The sequence below is a fragment of the Scyliorhinus torazame genome, chromosome 5 (assembly GCF_047496885.1).
Source record: "Scyliorhinus torazame isolate Kashiwa2021f chromosome 5, sScyTor2.1, whole genome shotgun sequence".
Taxonomy (NCBI): domain Eukaryota; kingdom Metazoa; phylum Chordata; class Chondrichthyes; order Carcharhiniformes; family Scyliorhinidae; genus Scyliorhinus; species Scyliorhinus torazame.
Window position 1 is genome coordinate 121,910,118 of NC_092711.1, and position 18,560 is coordinate 121,928,677.

At 45.8% G+C, this 18,560-nt stretch overlaps 13 non-coding genes across 13 annotated transcripts; all 13 read left to right on the forward strand.

The window, feature by feature from the left end:
• Positions 1 to 816: 816 nt before the first annotated feature.
• On the forward strand, positions 817 to 889 carry trnar-acg (transfer RNA arginine (anticodon ACG)). The gene has a single exon. It is a non-coding gene; the product is annotated as a tRNA-Arg (tRNA).
• Positions 890 to 1,796: 907 nt separating this feature from the next.
• Positions 1,797 to 1,869, forward strand: trnav-uac (transfer RNA valine (anticodon UAC)). The gene has a single exon. It is a non-coding gene; the product is annotated as a tRNA-Val (tRNA).
• A 1,910-nt stretch (positions 1,870 to 3,779) lies between these two features.
• Positions 3,780 to 3,852, forward strand: trnav-aac (transfer RNA valine (anticodon AAC)). Its single transcript has one exon. It is a non-coding gene; the product is annotated as a tRNA-Val (tRNA).
• A 1,455-nt stretch (positions 3,853 to 5,307) lies between these two features.
• Positions 5,308 to 5,380, forward strand: trnar-acg (transfer RNA arginine (anticodon ACG)). Its single transcript has one exon. It is a non-coding gene; the product is annotated as a tRNA-Arg (tRNA).
• Positions 5,381 to 6,287: 907 nt separating this feature from the next.
• On the forward strand, positions 6,288 to 6,360 carry trnav-uac (transfer RNA valine (anticodon UAC)). The gene has a single exon. It is a non-coding gene; the product is annotated as a tRNA-Val (tRNA).
• Positions 6,361 to 8,268: 1,908 nt separating this feature from the next.
• trnav-uac (transfer RNA valine (anticodon UAC)) lies at positions 8,269 to 8,341 on the forward strand. The gene has a single exon. It is a non-coding gene; the product is annotated as a tRNA-Val (tRNA).
• A 1,454-nt stretch (positions 8,342 to 9,795) lies between these two features.
• Positions 9,796 to 9,868, forward strand: trnar-acg (transfer RNA arginine (anticodon ACG)). Its single transcript has one exon. It is a non-coding gene; the product is annotated as a tRNA-Arg (tRNA).
• Positions 9,869 to 10,775: 907 nt separating this feature from the next.
• Positions 10,776 to 10,848, forward strand: trnav-uac (transfer RNA valine (anticodon UAC)). The gene has a single exon. It is a non-coding gene; the product is annotated as a tRNA-Val (tRNA).
• A 1,455-nt stretch (positions 10,849 to 12,303) lies between these two features.
• On the forward strand, positions 12,304 to 12,376 carry trnar-acg (transfer RNA arginine (anticodon ACG)). The gene has a single exon. It is a non-coding gene; the product is annotated as a tRNA-Arg (tRNA).
• Positions 12,377 to 13,283: 907 nt separating this feature from the next.
• On the forward strand, positions 13,284 to 13,356 carry trnav-uac (transfer RNA valine (anticodon UAC)). Its single transcript has one exon. It is a non-coding gene; the product is annotated as a tRNA-Val (tRNA).
• A 1,454-nt stretch (positions 13,357 to 14,810) lies between these two features.
• Positions 14,811 to 14,883, forward strand: trnar-acg (transfer RNA arginine (anticodon ACG)). The gene has a single exon. It is a non-coding gene; the product is annotated as a tRNA-Arg (tRNA).
• Positions 14,884 to 15,790: 907 nt separating this feature from the next.
• Positions 15,791 to 15,863, forward strand: trnav-aac (transfer RNA valine (anticodon AAC)). The gene has a single exon. It is a non-coding gene; the product is annotated as a tRNA-Val (tRNA).
• Positions 15,864 to 17,773: 1,910 nt separating this feature from the next.
• Positions 17,774 to 17,846, forward strand: trnav-uac (transfer RNA valine (anticodon UAC)). Its single transcript has one exon. It is a non-coding gene; the product is annotated as a tRNA-Val (tRNA).
• The last annotated feature ends 714 nt before the right edge of the window (positions 17,847 to 18,560 follow it).

The window sequence follows — 18,560 nt, forward strand, 5'->3', positions numbered from 1 at the left end:
AGATAAACATACTTATTCACCATCTCAAACATGTCTAAATGAACGACAAATGCAACTTACTGCGGATGCTTCATTCTGAAACAAAAACAGAACATACTGGACAATCTCAGCAGGACTGACAGCCTCTGTGGAGCGAGATGGCAGCGGTCGTTCCGGGCCTGGGTGACTCTTTGTCAAAGCTGGAGAACTGGAAATGGGGTCAGTTTCAGACTAATGTGGATGGGGCGGGGGTGGCGTGCCCTATTGGGCCTCGATAGAGTGGTCAGCAATAGGTGGAAAATGACGAAAATGTCTCGGACAGAAAGAAAAAGGGAATGTAAATGAGGCTAATCAAGGTGCTGATAGTGGCGCCTCAAGAGATCAGAATGTGTTAATCGCAGAAAGTAAGCAGTGTGTCAGCGAACAATTGGCGACAGGGATCAGATTGCTCAAGTAGGATGGTATGGGCTGGGGGAGGGGGGCAATGCTGAGGGTAAAACATATCAATGCAAGGAATTAAAATAAGATGATGGATACAGATGGTGGAGGGGGAAGAAGCAGATGGTGGAGGGGGAAGAGAGGTTACACAGTCTGATGTTGTTGAACTGAATAAAATGAAACATACAGAGAGCTGCCTGAATCTACTGGAATAAGTCAATAGAAGTAAGTGAATATCCACACATAGACAAGCTTTTAGAAAATGTCTTGATTGTCTCGGGAACGTATTGGTTCCCTGCTGTGTGAGCTCAGCTTCTCAAAGGAAACCCAATGTGAATGAATCCCGCCGAATGCGCCACAGAGGCTCAACAAGGAATAGCAAAATGCATTCACCCGGCTGGGCCAGTGGCGCAATGGATAACGCGTCTGACTACGAATCAGGAGATTCCAGGTTCGACTCCTGGCTGGCACGTAATTCGAACTTTTGGCGTGCGCTTTAACTCACTGGGTGGGACAGCTGATTCTTGATGCAGAGCAAAGTGAGCAGAACGTCTTCAATTCTCGTATCGAAAGTTGATCCGACATCTGCGGAAGATACTGGAACAACTCAGCGAGTCAGGCGGGATTTGTCGACAGGACAACACAGCTCGTCTTTCACCATCACTTTTCATTAAAACCGGGACGGGTTAGAAATGTCGGACGTTTTAACCAAGTCAAATCCCGGTGGGAGCAAACAGAATAACAGGAAAGCGCTCTGACAGGGTGCAAGTCAGGAGAGATTAAATGAGAAAAGGCCTAGGGTTCCCTGGCCACAGAGTGAGGTGAGCATCGAATGAGAGAATAATTACACCACAGTATGAGGCCATTCCAGCCGCTGTGTCTGTGCCAGCTCTCAGCAACTACCGCCCGGATACAAAGACGAAGTGGAAACAAGATTCAAACCCAAATCTGCGATGGTAGTACACACAGAATGGGGGCAGCATTTACAGTGTGAGACGGTTGCACACACTATGAGTGTGAAAGCTGTATTGAGCCCAGTGGAAAGATGCGCTGCTGTTCCTCGAGTGTTTGTTGAGCTTCTTTGGAACATTTCAGGAGGCCGAGGTCCGGAAGGTCAGCGTTAAGATGCAGCTCTCCAGTCAGTTCAATTCTCCACTTTGGCTCTGTAGATTAGATGGGTCACGTCCCTGTGAAGTTAACGCAGATCATGTTAAGTTCGATCTAATTTCTACATCTCGTGGTTTTATATGTTGAAACATCTGTTTTTGAAAGAAACAGCAGTCGACTTGTAATAAGTGGCCTAGCCTCTCAGCCTCACCATGCGAATCTGCAGCAACACAGTGAGGTTGCACATTGTACACGTCCGTTGATTGCCAGCTGTTTCTGTAGTGTAGTGGTTATCACATTCGACTTACACGCGAAAAGTCCCCGGTTCGAAACCGGGCAGAAACATCTCGAACTTCCAGTTTAGTCTGTTGCTGACTATTGCCGCAATCTCGTAACTGGTCTTCATCAACGAGGAATAGCAAAATGCATGCACCCGTCTGGTTGTGGTTATTTACGAAAGCCCTGCATTCTCAATTTAACTTCCACTTCAAGCAAAACATAACTTATCTTCAGGTCTGTAAAGTTCGATTCCTGATTGTTTTATAAGTTGAGACATCGGTTTTAAAGAAACGGCTGTCTTCTTGTAATAAGTGACATGGCCTCTCAGACGAACCATGAGAAGCTGCAGCAACACAGTGAGGTTGAACATTGCACAAGTCCAATGATTACTGCACCGCCAGCGGTTTCTGTAGTGTAGTGGTTAGCACATTCCCCTAACATGCGAAAGGTCCCCGGGGCCATACCAGGTAGAAACATCAAGTGCTTCTCATGTTGTGTGAGGAATGTTTGCACAAAGTACTTTTGTTCCCCCATCTCGTATGTTCGAGGATTATGAGGTTTAGACTCTCATGAGCCACTAAAATAAATTCCACATTAAGTCACAAGCACTGAATTTTCGACAGGCAATGAGAAGAAAAGGACCTTCTTATTTTGGATATGCGGAGCTAGTTCATCCACAACAGAATTTCATGCATTTACTAATGCAGATACACCTATTTATTCACCATCTCAAACATGTCTAAATGAACGACAAATGCAACTTACTGCGGATGCTTCATTCTGAAACAAAAACAGAACATACTGGACAATCTCAGCAGGACTGACGGCCTCTGTGGAGCGAGATGGCAGCGGTCGTTCCGGGCCTGGGTGACTCTTTGTCAAAGCTGGAGAACTGGAAATGGGGTCAGATTCAGACAAATGTGGATGGGGCGGGGTTGGCGTGCCCTATTGGGCCTCGATAGAGTGGTCAGCAATAGGTGGAAAATGACGAAAATGTCTCGGACAGAAAGAAAAAGGGAATGTAAATGAGGCTAATCAAGGCTAAGAAAGTTGCTGATAGTGGCGCCTCAAGAGATCAGAATGTGTTAATAGCAGAACAAAGAAAACAGTGTGTCAGCGAACAATTGGCGACAGGGTTGCTCAAGTAGGATGGTATGGGCTGGGGGGAGGGGCGCAATGCTGAGGGTAAAACATACCAATGGAAGGAATGAAAATAACTTGATGGAAATAAACAGATGGTGGAGGGAGAAGAGAGATTACACAGTCTGATGTTGTTGAACTGAATAAAATGAAATATACAGAGGGCTGCCTGAATCAACTGGAATTAGTCAATAGAGGTAAGTGAATGTCATACCCCTAGACCAACGAGCCCCGGGAAAGTAACAGAAGCACGCTGTTATTGCCATCGAAAGTCGATCTAACATCTGCGGAAAATACTGGAACAACTCAGCGAGTCAGGCGGAATTTGTCGACAGGACAACAAAGCTTGTCTTTCACCATCACCTTTCATTAAAACCGGGACGGGTTAGAAATGTCGGACGTTTTAACCAAGTCAAATCCTGGTGGGAGCAAACAGAACAACAGGAAAGCGCTCTGACAGGGTGCAAGTCAGGAGAGATTAAATGAGAAAAGGCCTAGGGTTCCCTGGCCACAGAGTGAGGTGAGCATCGAATGAGAGAATAATTACACCACAGTATGAGGCCATTCCAGCCGCTGTGTCTGTGCCAGCTCTCAACAACTACCGCCCGGATACAAAGAAGAAGTGGAAACAAGATTCAAACCCAAATCTGCGATGGAAGGACACACAGAATGGGGGCAGCATTTACAGTGTGAGACTGTTGCACACACTATGAGTGTGAAAGCTGTAAGAAACAGCAGTCGTCTTGTAATAAGTGGCCTAGCCTCTCAGCCTCACCATGCGAATCTGCAGCAACACAGTGAGGTTTCACATTGTACACGTCCGCTGATTGCCAGCTGTTTCTGTAGTGCAGTGGTTATCACATTCGCCTAACACGCGAAAGGTCCCCAGTTCGAAACCGGGCAGAAACATCTCGTATTTCCAGTTTAGTCTGTTGCTGACTATTGCCGCAATCTCGTAACTGGTCTTCATCAACGAGAAATAGCAAAATGCATGCACCCGTCTGGTTGTGGTTATTTTCGAAAGCCCTGCCTTCTCAATTTAACTTCCACTTCAAGCAAAACATAACTTATCTTCAGGTCTGTAAAGTTCGATTCCTGATTGTTTTATAAGTTGAGACATCGGTTTTAAAGAAACGGCTGTCTTCTTGTAATAAGTGACATGGCCTCTCAGACGAACCATGAGAAGCTGCAGCAACACAGTGAGGTTGAACATTGCACAAGTCCATTGATTACTGCACCGCCAGCGGTTTCTGTAGTGTAGTGGTTAGCACATTCCCCTAACATGCGAAAGGTCCCCGGGGCCATACCGGGTAGAAACATCAAGTGCTTCTCATGTTGTGTGAGGAATGTTTGCACAAAGTACTTTTGTTCCCCCATCTCGTATGTTCGAGGATTATGAGGTTTAGTCTCTCATGAGCCACTGAAATAAATTCCACATTAAGTAACAAGCACTGAATTTTCGACAGGCAATGAGAAGAAAAGGACCTTCCTATTTTGGATATTCGGAGCTAGTTCATCCACAACAGAATTTCATGCATTTACAAATGCAGATAAACATACTTATTCACCATCTCAAACATGTCTAAATGAACGACAAATGCAACTTACTGCGGATGCTTCATTCTGAAACAAAAACAGAACATACTGGACAATCTCAGCAGGACTGACAGCCTCTGTGGAGCGAGATGGCAGCGGTCGTTCCGGGCCTGGGTGACTCTTTGTCAAAGCTGGAGAACTGGAAATGGGGTCAGTTTCAGACTAATGTGGATGGGGCGGGGGTGGCGTGCCCTATTGGGCCTCGATAGAGTGGTCAGCAATAGGTGGAAAATGACGAAAATGTCTCGGACAGAAAGAAAAAGGGAATGTAAATGAGGCTAATCAAGGTGCTGATAGTGGCGCCTCAAGAGATCAGAATGTGTTAATCGCAGAAAGTAAGCAGTGTGTCAGCGAACAATTGGCGACAGGGATCAGATTGCTCAAGTAGGATGGTATGGGCTGGGGGAGGGGGGCAATGCTGAGGGTAAAACATATCAATGCAAGGAATTAAAATAAGATGATGGATACAGATGGTGGAGGGGGAAGAAGCAGATGGTGGAGGGGGAAGAGAGGTTACACAGTCTGATGTTGTTGAACTGAATAAAATGAAACATACAGAGAGCTGCCTGAATCTACTGGAATAAGTCAATAGAAGTAAGTGAATATCCACACATAGACAAGCTTTTAGAAAATGTCTTGATTGTCTCGGGAACGTATTGGTTCCCTGCTGTGTGAGCTCAGCTTCTCAAAGGAAACCCAATGTGAATGAATCCCGCCGAATGCGCCACAGAGGCTCAACAAGGAATAGCAAAATGCATTCACCCGGCTGGGCCAGTGGCGCAATGGATAACGCGTCTGACTACGAATCAGGAGATTTCAGGTTCGACTCCTGGCTGGCTCGAAATTCGAACTTTTGGCGTGCGCTTTAACTCACTGGGTGGGACAGCTGATTCTTGATGCAGAGCAAAGTGAGCAGAACGTCTTCAATTCTCGTATCGAAAGTTGATCCGACATCTGCGGAAGATACTGGAACAACTCAGCGAGTCAGGCGGGATTTGTCGACAGGACAACACAGCTCGTCTTTCACCATCACTTTTCATTAAAACCGGGACGGGTTAGAAATGTCGGACGTTTTAACCAAGTCAAATCCCGGTGGGAGCAAACAGAATAACAGGAAAGCGCTCTGACAGGGTGCAAGTCAGGAGAGATTAAATGAGAAAAGGCCTAGGGTTCCCTGGCCACAGAGTGAGGTGAGCATCGAATGAGAGAATAATTACACCACAGTATGAGGCCATTCCAGCCGCTGTGTCTGTGCCAGCTCTCAGCAACTACCGCCGGGATACAAAGACGAAGTGGAAACAAGATTCAAACCCAAATCTGCGATGGTAGTACACACAGAATGGGGGCAGCATTTACAGTGTGAGACGGTTGCACACACTATGAGTGTGAAAGCTGTATTGAGCCCAGTGGAAAGATGCGCTGCTGTTCCTCGAGTGTTTGTTGAGCTTCTTTGGAACATTTCAGGAGGCCGAGGTCCGGAAGGTCAGCGTTAAGATGCAGCTCTCCAGTCAGTTCAATTCTCCACTTTGGCTCTGTAGATTAGATGGGTCACGTCCCTGTGAAGTTAACGCAGATCATGTTAAGTTCGATCTAATTTCTACATCTCGTGGTTTTATATGTTGAAACATCTGTTTTTGAAAGAAACAGCAGTCGACTTGTAATAAGTGGCCTAGCCTCTCAGCCTCACCATGCGAATCTGCAGCAACACAGTGAGGTTGCACATTGTACACGTCCGTTGATTGCCAGCTGTTTCTGTAGTGTAGTGGTTATCACATTCGACTTACACACGAAAAGTCCCCGGTTCGAAACCGGGCAGAAACATCTCGAACTTCCAGTTTAGTCTGTTGCTGACTATTGCCGCAATCTCGTAACTGGTCTTCATCAACGAGGAATAGCAATGCATGCACCCGTCTGCTTGTGGTTATTTACGAAAGCCCTGCATTCTCAATTTAACTTCCACTTCAAGCAAAACATACCTTATCTTCAGGTCTGTAAAGTTCGATTCCTGATTGTTTTATAAGTTGAGACATCGGTTTTAAAGAAACGGCTGTCTTCTTGTAATAAGTGACATGGCCTCTCAGACGAACCATGAGAAGCTGCAGCAACACAGTGAGGTTGAACATTGCACAAGTCCAATGATTACTGCACCGCCAGCGGTTTCTGTAGTGTAGTGGTTAGCACATTCCCCTAACATGCGAAAGGTCCCCGGGGCCATACCAGGTAGAAACATCAAGTGCTTCTCATGTTGTGTGAGGAATGTTTGCACAAAGTACTTTTGTTCCCCCATCTCGTATGTTCGAGGATTATGAGGTTTAGACTCTCATGAGCCACTAAAATAAATTCCACATTAAGTCACAAGCACTGAATTTTCGACAGGCAATGAGAAGAAAAGGACCTTCTTATTTTGGATATGCGGAGCTAGTTCATCCACAACAGAATTTCATGCATTTACTAATGCAGATACACCTACTTATTCACCATCTCAAACATGTCTAAATGAACGACAAATGCAACTTACTGCGGATGCTTCATTCTGAAACAAAAACAGAACATACTGGACAATCTCAGCAGGACTGACGGCCTCTGTGGAGCGAGATGGCAGCGGTCGTTCCGGGCCTGGGTGACTCTTTGTCAAAGCTGGAGAACTGGAAATGGGGTCAGATTCAGACAAATGTGGATGGGGCGGGGTTGGCGTGCCCTATTGGGCCTCGATAGAGTGGTCAGCAATAGGTGGAAAATGACGAAAATGTCTCGGACAGAAAGAAAAAGGGAATGTAAATGAGGCTAATCAAGGCTAAGAAAGTTGCTGATAGTGGCGCCTCAAGAGATCAGAATGTGTTAATAGCAGAACAAAGAAAACAGTGTGTCAGCGAACAATTGGCGACAGGGTTGCTCAAGTAGGATGGTATGGGCTGGGGGGAGGGGCGCAATGCTGAGGGTAAAACATACCAATGGAAGGAATGAAAATAACTTGATGGAAATAAACAGATGGTGGAGGGAGAAGAGAGATTACACAGTCTGATGTTGTTGAACTGAATAAAATGAAATATACAGAGGGCTGCCTGAATCAACTGGAATTAGTCAATAGAGGTAAGTGAATGTCATACCCCTAGACCAACGAGCCCCGGGAAAGTAACAGAAGCACGCTGTTATTGCCATCGAAAGTCGATCTAACATCTGCGGAAAATACTGGAACAACTCAGCGAGTCAGGCGGAATTTGTCGACAGGACAACAAAGCTTGTCTTTCACCATCACCTTTCATTAAAACCGGGACGGGTTAGAAATGTCGGACGTTTTAACCAAGTCAAATCCTGGTGGGAGCAAACAGAACAACAGGAAAGCGCTCTGACAGGGTGCAAGTCAGGAGAGATTAAATGAGAAAAGGCCTAGGGTTCCCTGGCCACAGAGTGAGGTGAGCATCGAATGAGAGAATAATTACACCACAGTATGAGGCCATTCCAGCCGCTGTGTCTGTGCCAGCTCTCAACAACTACCGCCCGGATACAAAGAAGAAGTGGAAACAAGATTCAAACCCAAATCTGCGATGGAAGGACACACAGAATGGGGGCAGCATTTACAGTGTGAGACTGTTGCACACACTATGAGTGTGAAAGCTGTAAGAAACAGCAGTCGTCTTGTAATAAGTGGCCTAGCCTCTCAGCCTCACCATGCGAATCTGCAGCAACACAGTGAGGTTTCACATTGTACACGTCCGCTGATTGCCAGCTGTTTCTGTAGTGCAGTGGTTATCACATTCGCCTTACACGCGAAAGGTCCCCGGTTCGAAACCGGGCAGAAACATCTCGTATTTCCAGTTTAGTCTGTTGCTGACTATTGCCGCAATCTCGTAACTGGTCTTCATCAACGAGGAATAGCAAAATGCATGCACCCGTCTGGTTGTGGTTATTTACGAAAGCCCTGCATTCTCAATTTAACTTCCACTTCAAGCAAAACATAACTTATCTTCAGGTCTGTAAAGTTCGATTCCTGATTGTTTTATAAGTTGAGACATCGGTTTTAAAGAAACGGCTGTCTTCTTGTAATAAGTGACATGGCCTCTCAGACGAACCATGAGAATCTGCAGCAACTCAGTGAGGTTGAACATTGCACAAGTCCATTGATTACTGCACCGCCAGCGGTTTCTGTAGTGTAGTGGTTAGCACATTCCCCTAACATGCGAAAGGTCCCCGGGGCCATACCGGGTAGAAACATCAAGTGCTTCTCATGTTGTGTGAGGAATGTTTGCACAAAGTACTTGTGTTCCCCATCTCGTATGTTCGAGGATTATGCGGATTAGTCTCTCATGAGCCACTAAAATAAATTCCACATTAAGTCACAAGCACTGAATTTTCGACAGGCAATGAGAAGAAAAGGACCTTCTTATTTTGGATATTCGGAGCTAGTTCATCCACAACAGAATTTCATGCATTTACAAATGCAGATAAACATACTTATTCACCATCTCAAACATGTCTAAATGAACGACAAATGCAACTTACTGCGGATGCTTCATTCTGAAACAAAAACAGAACATACTGGACAATCTCAGCAGGACTGACAGCCTCTGTGGAGCGAGATGGCAGCGGTCGGTCCGGGTCTGGGTGACTCTTTGTCAAAGCTGGAGAACTGGAAATGGGGTCAGATTCAGACTAATGTGGATGGGGCGGGGTTGGCGTGCCCTATTGGGCCTCGATAGAGTGGTCAGCAATAGGTGGAAAATGACGAAAATGTCTCGGACAGAAAGAAAAAGGGAATGTAAATGAGGCTAATCAAGGTGCTGATAGTGGCGCCTCAAGAGATCAGAATGTGTTAATCGCAGAAAGTAAGCAGTGTGTCAGCGAACAATTGGCGACAGGGATCAGATTGCTCAAGTAGGATGGTATGGGCTGGGGGAGGGGGGCAATGCTGAGGGTAAAACATATCAATGCAAGGAATTAAAATAAGATGATGGATACAGATGGTGGAGGGGGAAGAAGCAGATGGTGGAGGGGGAAGAGAGGTTACACAGTCTGATGTTGTTGAACTGAATAAAATGAAACATACAGAGAGCTGCCTGAATCTACTGGAATAAGTCAATAGAAGTAAGTGAATATCCACACATAGACAAGCTTTTAGAAAATGTCTTGATTGTCTCGGGAACGTATTGGTTCCCTGCTGTGTGAGCTCAGCTTCTCAAAGGAAACCCAATGTGAATGAATCCCGCCGAATGCGCCACAGAGGCTCAACAAGGAATAGCAAAATCAATGCACCCGGCTGGGCCAGTGGCGCAATGGATAACGCGTTTGACTACGAATCAGGGGATTCTAGGTTCGACTCCTGGCTGGCTCGGCATTCGAACTTTTGGCGTGCGCTTTAACTCATTGGGTGGGACAGCTGATTCTTGATGCAGAGCAAAGTGAGCAGAACGTCTTCAATTCTCGTATCGAAAGTTGATCCGACATCTGCGGAAGATACTGGAACAACTCAGCGAGTCAGGCGGCATTTGTCGACAGGACAACAAAGCACGTCTTTCACCATCACCTTTCATTAAAACCGGGGCGGGTTAGAAATGTCGGACGTTTTAACCAAGTCAAATCCTGGTGGGAGCAAACAGAACAACAGGAAAGCGCTCTGACAGGGTGCAAGCCAGGAGAGATTAAATGAGAAAAGGCCAAGGGTTCCCTGGCCACAGAGTGAGGTGAGAATCGAATGAGAGAATAATTACACCACAGTATGAGGCCATTCCAGCCGCTGTGTCTGTGCCAGCTCTCAGCAACTACCGCCCGGATACAAAGACGAAGTGGAAACAAGATTCAAACCCAAATCTGCGATGGTAGTACACACAGAATGGGGGCAGCATTTACAGTGTGAGACGGTTGCACACACTATGAGTGTGAAAGCTGTATTGAGCCCAGTGGAAAGATGCGCTGCTGTTCCTCGAGTGTTTGTTGAGCTTCTTTGGAACATTTCAGGAGGCCGAGGTCCGGAAGGTCAGCGTTAAGATGCAGCTCTCCAGTCAGTTCAATTCTCCACTTTGGCTCTGTAGATTAGATGGGTCACGTCCCTGTGAAGTTAACGCAGATCATGTTAAGTTCGATCTAATTTCTACATCTCGTGGTTTTATATGTTGAAACATCTGTTTTTGAAAGAAACAGCAGTCGACTTGTAATAAGTGGCCTAGCCTCTCAGCCTCACCATGCGAATCTGCAGCAACACAGTGAGGTTGCACATTGTACACGTCCGTTGATTGCCAGCTGTTTCTGTAGTGTAGTGGTTATCACATTCGCCTTACACGCGAAAGGTCCCCGGTTCGAAACCGGGCAGAAACATCTCGAACTTCCAGTTTAGTCTGTTGCTGACAATTGCCGCAATCTCGTAACTGGTCTTCATCAACGAGGAATAGCAAAATGCATGCACCCGTCTGGTTGTGGTTATTTACGAAAGCCCTGCATTCTCAATTTAACTTCCACTTCAAGCAAAACATAACTTATCTTCAGGTCTGTAAAGTTCGATTCCTGATTGTTTTATAAGTTGAGACATCGGTTTTAAAGAAACGGCTGTCTTCTTGTAATAAGTGACAAGGCCTCTCAGACGAACCATGAGAAGCTGCAGCAACACAGTGAGGTTGAACATTGCACAAGTCCAATGATTACTGCACCGCCAGCGGTTTCTGTAGTGTAGTGGTTAGCACATTTCCCTAACATGCGAAAGGTCCCCGGGGCCATACCAGGTAGAAACATCAAGTGCTTCTCATGTTGTGTGAGGAATGTTTGCACAAAGTACTTTTGTTCCCCCATCTCGTATGTTCGAGGATTATGAGGTTTAGACTCTCATGAGCCACTAAAATAAATTCCACATTAAGTCACAAGCACTGAATTTTCGACAGGCAATGAGAAGAAAAGGACCTTCCTATTTTGGATATTCGGAGCTAGTTCATCCACAACAGAATTTCATGCATTTACAAATGCAGATAAACATACTTATTCACCATCTCAAACATGTCTAAATGAACGACAAATGCAACTTACTGCGGATGCTTCATTCTGAAACAAAAACAGAACATACTGGACAATCTCAGCAGGACTGACAGCCTCTGTGGAGCGAGATGGCAGCGGTCGTTCCGGGCCTGGGTGACTCTTTGTCAAAGCTGGAGAACTGGAAATGGGGTCAGATTCAGACTAATGTGGATGGGGCGGGGTTGGCGTGCCCTATTGGGCCTCGATAGAGTGGTCAGCAATAGGTGGAAAATGACGAAAATGTCTCGGACAGAAAGAAAAAGGGAATGTAAATGAGGCTAATCAAGGTGCTGATAGTGGCGCCTCAAGAGATCAGAATGTGTTAATCGCAGAAAGTAAGCAGTGTGTCAGCGAACAATTGGCGACAGGGATCAGATTGCTCAAGTAGGATGGTATGGGCTGGGGGAGGGGGGCAATGCTGAGGGTAAAACATATCAATGCAAGGAATTAAAATAAGATGATGGATACAGATGGTGGAGGGGGAAGAAGCAGATGGTGGAGGGGGAAGAGAGGTTACACAGTCTGATGTTGTTGAACTGAATAAAATGAAACATACAGAGAGCTGCCTGAATCTACTGGAATAAGTCAATAGAAGTAAGTGAATATCCACACATAGACAAGCTTTTAGAAAATGTCTTGATTGTCTCGGGAACGTATTGGTTCCCTGCTGTGTGAGCTCAGCTTCTCAAAGGAAACCCAATGTGAATGAATCCCGCCGAATGCGCCACAGAGGCTCAACAAGGAATAGCAAAATGCATTCACACGGCTGGGCCAGTGGCGCAATGGATAACGCGTCTGACTACGAATCAGGAGATTCCAGGTTCGACTCCTGGCTGGCTCGGAATTCGAACTTTTGGCGTGCGCTTTAACTCACTGGGTGGGACAGCTGATTCTTGATGCAGAGCAAAGTGAGCAGAACGTCTTCAATTCTCGTATCGAAAGTTGATCCGACATCTGCGGAAGATACTGGAACAACTCAGCGAGTCAGGCGGGATTTGTCGACAGGACAACACAGCTCGTCTTTCACCATCACTTTTCATTAAAACCGGGACGGGTTAGAAATGTCGGACGTTTTAACCAAGTCAAATCCCGGTGGGAGCAAACAGAATAACAGGAAAGCGCTCTGACAGGGTGCAAGTCAGGAGAGATTAAATGAGACAAGGATTAGGGTTCCCTGGCCACAGAGTGAGGTGAGCATCGAATGAGAGAATAATTACACCACAGTATGAGGCCATTCCAGCCGCTGTGTCTGTGCCAGCTCTCAGCAACTACCGCCCGGATACAAAGACGAAGTGGAAACAAGATTCAAACCCAAATCTGCGATGGTAGTACACACAGAATGGGGGCAGCATTTACAGTGTGAGACGGTTGCACACACTATGAGTGTGAAAGCTGTATTGAGCCCAGTGGAAAGATGCGCTGCTGTTCCTCGAGTGTTTGTTGAGCTTCTTTGGAACATTTCAGGAGGCCGAGGTCCGGGAGGTCAGCGTTAAGATGCAGCTCTCCAGTCAGTTCAATTCTCCACTTTGGCTCTGTGGATTAGTTGGGTCACGTCCCTGTGAAGGTAACGCAGATCATGTTAAGTTCGATCTAATTTCTACATCTCGTGGTTTTATATGTTGAAACATCTGTTTTTGAAAGAAACAGCAGTCGTCTTGTAATAAGTGGCCTAGCCTCTCAGCCTCACCATGCGAATCTGCAGCAACACAGTGAGGTTGCACATTGTACACGTCCGTTGATTGCCAGCTGTTTCTGTAGTGTAGTGGTTATCACATTCGCATTACACGCGAAAGGTCCCCGGTTCGAAACCGGGCAGAAACATCTCGAACTTCCAGTTTAGTCTGTTGCTGACTATTGCCGCAATCTCGAAACTGGTCTTCATCAACGAGGAATAGCAAAATGCATGCACCCGTCTGGTTGTGGTTATTTACGAAAGCCCTGCATTCTCAATTTAACTTCCACTTCAAGCAAAACATAACTTATCTTCAGGTCTGTAAAGTTCGATTCCTGATTGTTTTATAAGTTGAGACATCGGTTTTAAAGAAACGGCTGTCTTCTTGTAATAAGTGACATGGCCTCTCAGACGAACCATGAGAAGCTGCAGCAACACAGTGAGGTTGAACATTGCACAAGTCCAATGATTACTGCACCGCCAGCGGTTTCTGTAGTGTAGTGGTTAGCACATTCCCCTAACATGCGAAAGGTCCCCGGGGCCATACCAGGTAGAAACATCAAGTGCTTCTCATGTTGTGTGAGGAATGTTTGCACAAAGTACTTTTGTTCCCCCATCTCGTATGTTCGAGGATTATGAGGTTTAGACTCTCATGAGCCACTAAAATAAATTCCACATTAAGTCACAAGCACTGAATTTTCGACAGGCAATGAGAAGAAAAGGACCTTCCTATTTTGGATATTCGGAGCTAGTTCATCCACAACAGAATTTCATGCATTTACAAATGCAGATAAACATACTTATTCACCATCTCAAACATGTCTAAATGAACGACAAATGCAACTTACTGCGGATGCTTCATTCTGAAACAAAAACAGAACATACTGGACAATCTCAGCAGGACTGACAGCCTCTGTGGAGCGAGATGGCAGCGGTCGTTCCGGGCCTGGGTGACTCTTTGTCAAAGCTGGAGAACTGGAAATGGGGTCAGATTCAGACTAATGTGGATGGGGCGGGGTTGGCGTGCCCTATTGGGCCTCGATAGAGTGGTCAGCAATAGGTGGAAAATGACGAAAATGTCTCGGACAGAAAGAAAAAGGGAATGTAAATGAGGCTAATCAAGGTGCTGATAGTGGCGCCTCAAGAGATCAGAATGTGTTAATCGCAGAAAGTAAGCAGTGTGTCAGCGAACAATTGGCGACAGGGATCAGATTGCTCAAGTAGGATGGTATGGGCTGGGGGAGGGGGGCAATGCTGAGGGTAAAACATATCAATGCAAGGAATTAAAATAAGATGATGGATACAGATGGTGGAGGGGGAAGAAGCAGATGGTGGAGGGGGAAGAGAGGTTACACAGTCTGATGTTGTTGAACTGAATGAAATGAAACATACAGAGAGCTGCCTGAATCTACTGGAATAAGTCAATAGAAGTAAGTGAATATCCACACATAGACAAGCTTTTAGAAAATGTCTTGATTGTCTCGGGAACGTATTGGTTCCCTGCTGTGTGAGCTCAGCTTCTCAAAGGAAACCCAATGTGAATGAACCCCCCGAATGCGCCACAGAGGCTCAACAAGGAATAGCAAAATGCACTCACCCGGCTGGGCCAGTGGCGCAATGGATAACGCGTCTGACTACGAATCAGGAGATTCCAGGTTCGACTCCTGGCTGGCTCGAAATTCGAACTTTTGGCGTGCGCTTTAACTCACTGGGTGGGACAGCTGATTCTTAATGCAGAGCAAAGTGAGCAGAACGTCTTCAATTCTCGTATCGAAAGTTGATCCGACATCTGCGGAAGATACTGGAACAACTCAGCGAGTCAGGCGGGATTTGTCGACAGGACAACACAGCTCGTCTTTCACCATCACTTTTCATTAAAACCGGGACGGGTTAGAAATGTCGGACGTTTTAACCAAGTCAAATCCCGGTGGGAGCAAACAGAATAACAGGAAAGCGCTCTGACAGGGTGCAAGTCAGGAGAGATTAAATGAGAAAAGGCCTAGGGTTCCCTGGCCACAGAGTGAGGTGAGCATCGAATGAGAGAATAATTACACCACAGTATGAGGCCATTCCAGCCGCTGTGTCTGTGCCAGCTCTCAGCAACTACCGCCCGGATACAAAGACGAAGTGGAAACAAGATTCAAACCCAAATCTGCGATGGTAGTACACACAGAATGGGGGCAGCATTTACAGTGTGAGACGGTTGCACACACTATGAGTGTGAAAGCTGTATTGAGCCCAGTGGAAAGATGCGCTGCTGTTCCTCGAGTGTTTGTTGAGCTTCTTTGGAACATTTCAGGAGGCCGAGGTCCGGAAGGTCAGCGTTAAGATGCAGCTCTCCAGTCAGTTCAATTCTCCACTTTGGCTCTGTAGATTAGATGGGTCACGTCCCTGTGAAGTTAACGCAGATCATGTTAAGTTCGATCTAATTTCTACATCTCGTGGTTTTATATGTTGAAACATCTGTTTTTTAAAGAAACAGCAGTCGTCTTGTAATAAGTGGCCTAGCCTCTCAGCCTCACCATGCGAATCTGCAGCAACACAGTGAGGTTGCACATTGTACACGTCCGTTGATTGCCAGCTGTTTCTGTAGTGTAGTGGTTATCACATTCGCCTAACACGCGAAAGGTCCCCGGTTCGAAACCGGGCAGAAACATCTCGTATTTCCAGTTTAGTCTGTTGCTGACTATTGCCGCAATCTCGTAACTGGTCTTCATCAACGAGAAATAGCAAAATGCATGCACCCGTCTGGTTGTGGTTATTTTCGAAAGCCCTGCCTTCTCAATTTAACTTCCACTTCAAGCAAAACATAACTTATCTTCAGTTCTGTAAAGTTCGATTCCTGATTGTTTTATAAGTTGAGACATCGGTTTTAAAGAAACGGCTGTCTTCTTGTAATAAGTGACATGGCCTCTCAGACGAACCATGAGAAGCTGCAGCAACACAGTGAGGTTGAACATTGCACAAGTCCATTGATTACTGCACCGCCAGCGGTTTCTGTAGTGTAGTGGTTAGCACATTCCCCTAACATGCGAAAGGTCCCCGGGGCCATACCGGGTAGAAACATCAAGTGCTTCTCATGTTGTGTGAGGAATGTTTGCACAAAGTACTTTTGTTCCCCCATCTCGTATGTTCGAGGATTATGAGGTTTAGTCTCTCATGAGCCACTGAAATAAATTCCACATTAAGTAACAAGCACTGAATTTTCGACAGGCAATGAGAAGAAAAGGACCTTCCTATTTAGGATATTCGGAGCTAGTTCATCCACAACAGAATTTCATGCATTTACAAATGCAGATAAACATACTTATTCACCATCTCAAACATGTCTAAATGAACGACAAATGCAACTTACTGCGGATGCTTCATTCTGAAACAAAAACAGAACATACTGGACAATCTCAGCAGGACTGACAGCCTCTGTGGAGCGAGATGGCAGCGGTCGTTCCGGGCCTGGGTGACTCTTTGTCAAAGCTGGAGAACTGGAAATGGGGTCAGATTCAGACTAATGTGGATGGGGCGGGGTTGGCGTGCCCTATTGGGCCTCGATAGAGTGGTCAGCAATAGGTGGAAAATGACGAAAATGTCTCGGACAGAAAGAAAAAGGGAATGTAAATGAGGCTAATCAAGGCTAAGAAAGTTGCTGATAGTGGCGCCTCAAGAGATCAGAATGTGTTAATAGCAGAACAAAGAAAACAGTGTGTCAGCGAACAATTGGCGACAGGGTTGCTCAAGTAGGATGGTATGGGCTGGGGGGAGGGGCGCAATGCTGAGGGTAAAACATACCAATGGAAGGAATGAAAATAACTTGATGGAAATAAACAGATGGTGGAGGGAGAAGAGAGATTACACAGTCTGATGTTGTTGAACTGAATAAAATGAAATATACAGAGGGCTGCCTGAATCAACTGGAATTAGTCAATAGAGGTAAGTGAATGTCATACCCCTAGACCAACGAGCCCCGGGAAAGTAACAGAAGCACGCTGTTATTGCCATCGAAAGTCGATCTAACATCTGCGGAAAATACTGGAACAACTCAGCGAGTCAGGCGGAATTTGTCGACAGGACAACAAAGCTTGTCTTTCACCATCACCTTTCATTAAAACCGGGACGGGTTAGAAATGTCGGACGTTTTAACCAAGTCAAATCCTGGTGGGAGCAAACAGAACAACAGGAAAGCGCTCTGACAGGGTGCAAGTCAGGAGAGATTAAATGAGAAAAGGCCTAGGGTTCCCTGGCCACAGAGTGAGGTGAGCATCGAATGAGAGAATAATTACACCACAGTATGAGGCCATTCCAGCCGCTGTGTCTGTGCCAGCTCTCAACAACTACCGCCCGGATACAAAGAAGAAGTGGAAACAAGATTCAAACCCAAATCTGCGATGGAAGGACACACAGAATGGGGGCAGCATTTACAGTGTGAGACTGTTGCACACACTATGAGTGTGAAAGCTGTAAGAAACAGCAGTCGTCTTGTAATAAGTGGCCTAGCCTCTCAGCCTCACCATGCGAATCTGCAGCAACACAGTGAGGTTTCACATTGTACACGTCCGCTGATTGCCAGCTGTTTCTGTAGTGTAGTGGTTATCACATTCGCCTTACACGCGAAAGGTCCCCGGTTCGAAACCGGGCAGAAACATCTCGTATTTCCAGTTTAGTCTGTTGCTGACTATTGCCGCAATCTCGTAACTGGTCTTCATCAACGAGGAATAGCAAAATGCATGCACCCGTCTGGTTGTGGTTATTTACGAAAGCCCTGCATTCTCAATTTAACTTCCACTTCAAGCAAAACATAACTTATCTTCGTCTGTAAAGTTCGATTCCTGATTGTTTTATAAGTTGAGACATCGGTTTTAAAGAAACGGCTGTCTTCTTGTAATAAGTGACATGGCCTCTCAGATGAACCATGAGAATCTGCAGCAACACAGTGAGGTTGAACATTGCACAAGTCCATTGATTACTGCACCGCCAGCGGTTTCTGTAGTGTAGTGGTTAGCACATTCCCCTAACATGCGAAAGGTCCCCGGGGCCATACCGGGTAGAAACATCAAGTGCTTCTCATGTTGTGTGAGGAATGTTTGCACAAAGTACTTGTGTTCCCCATCTCGTATGTTCGAGGATTATGAGGATTAGTCTCTCATGAGCCACTAAAATAAATTCCACATTAAGTCACAAGCACTGAATTTTCGACAGGCAATGAGAAGAAAAGGACCTTCTTATCTTGGATATTCGGAGCTAGTTCATCCACAACAGAATTTCATGCATTTACAAATGCAGATAAACATACTTATTCACCATCTCAAACATGTCTAAATGAACGACAAATGCAACTTACTGCGGATGCTTCATTCTG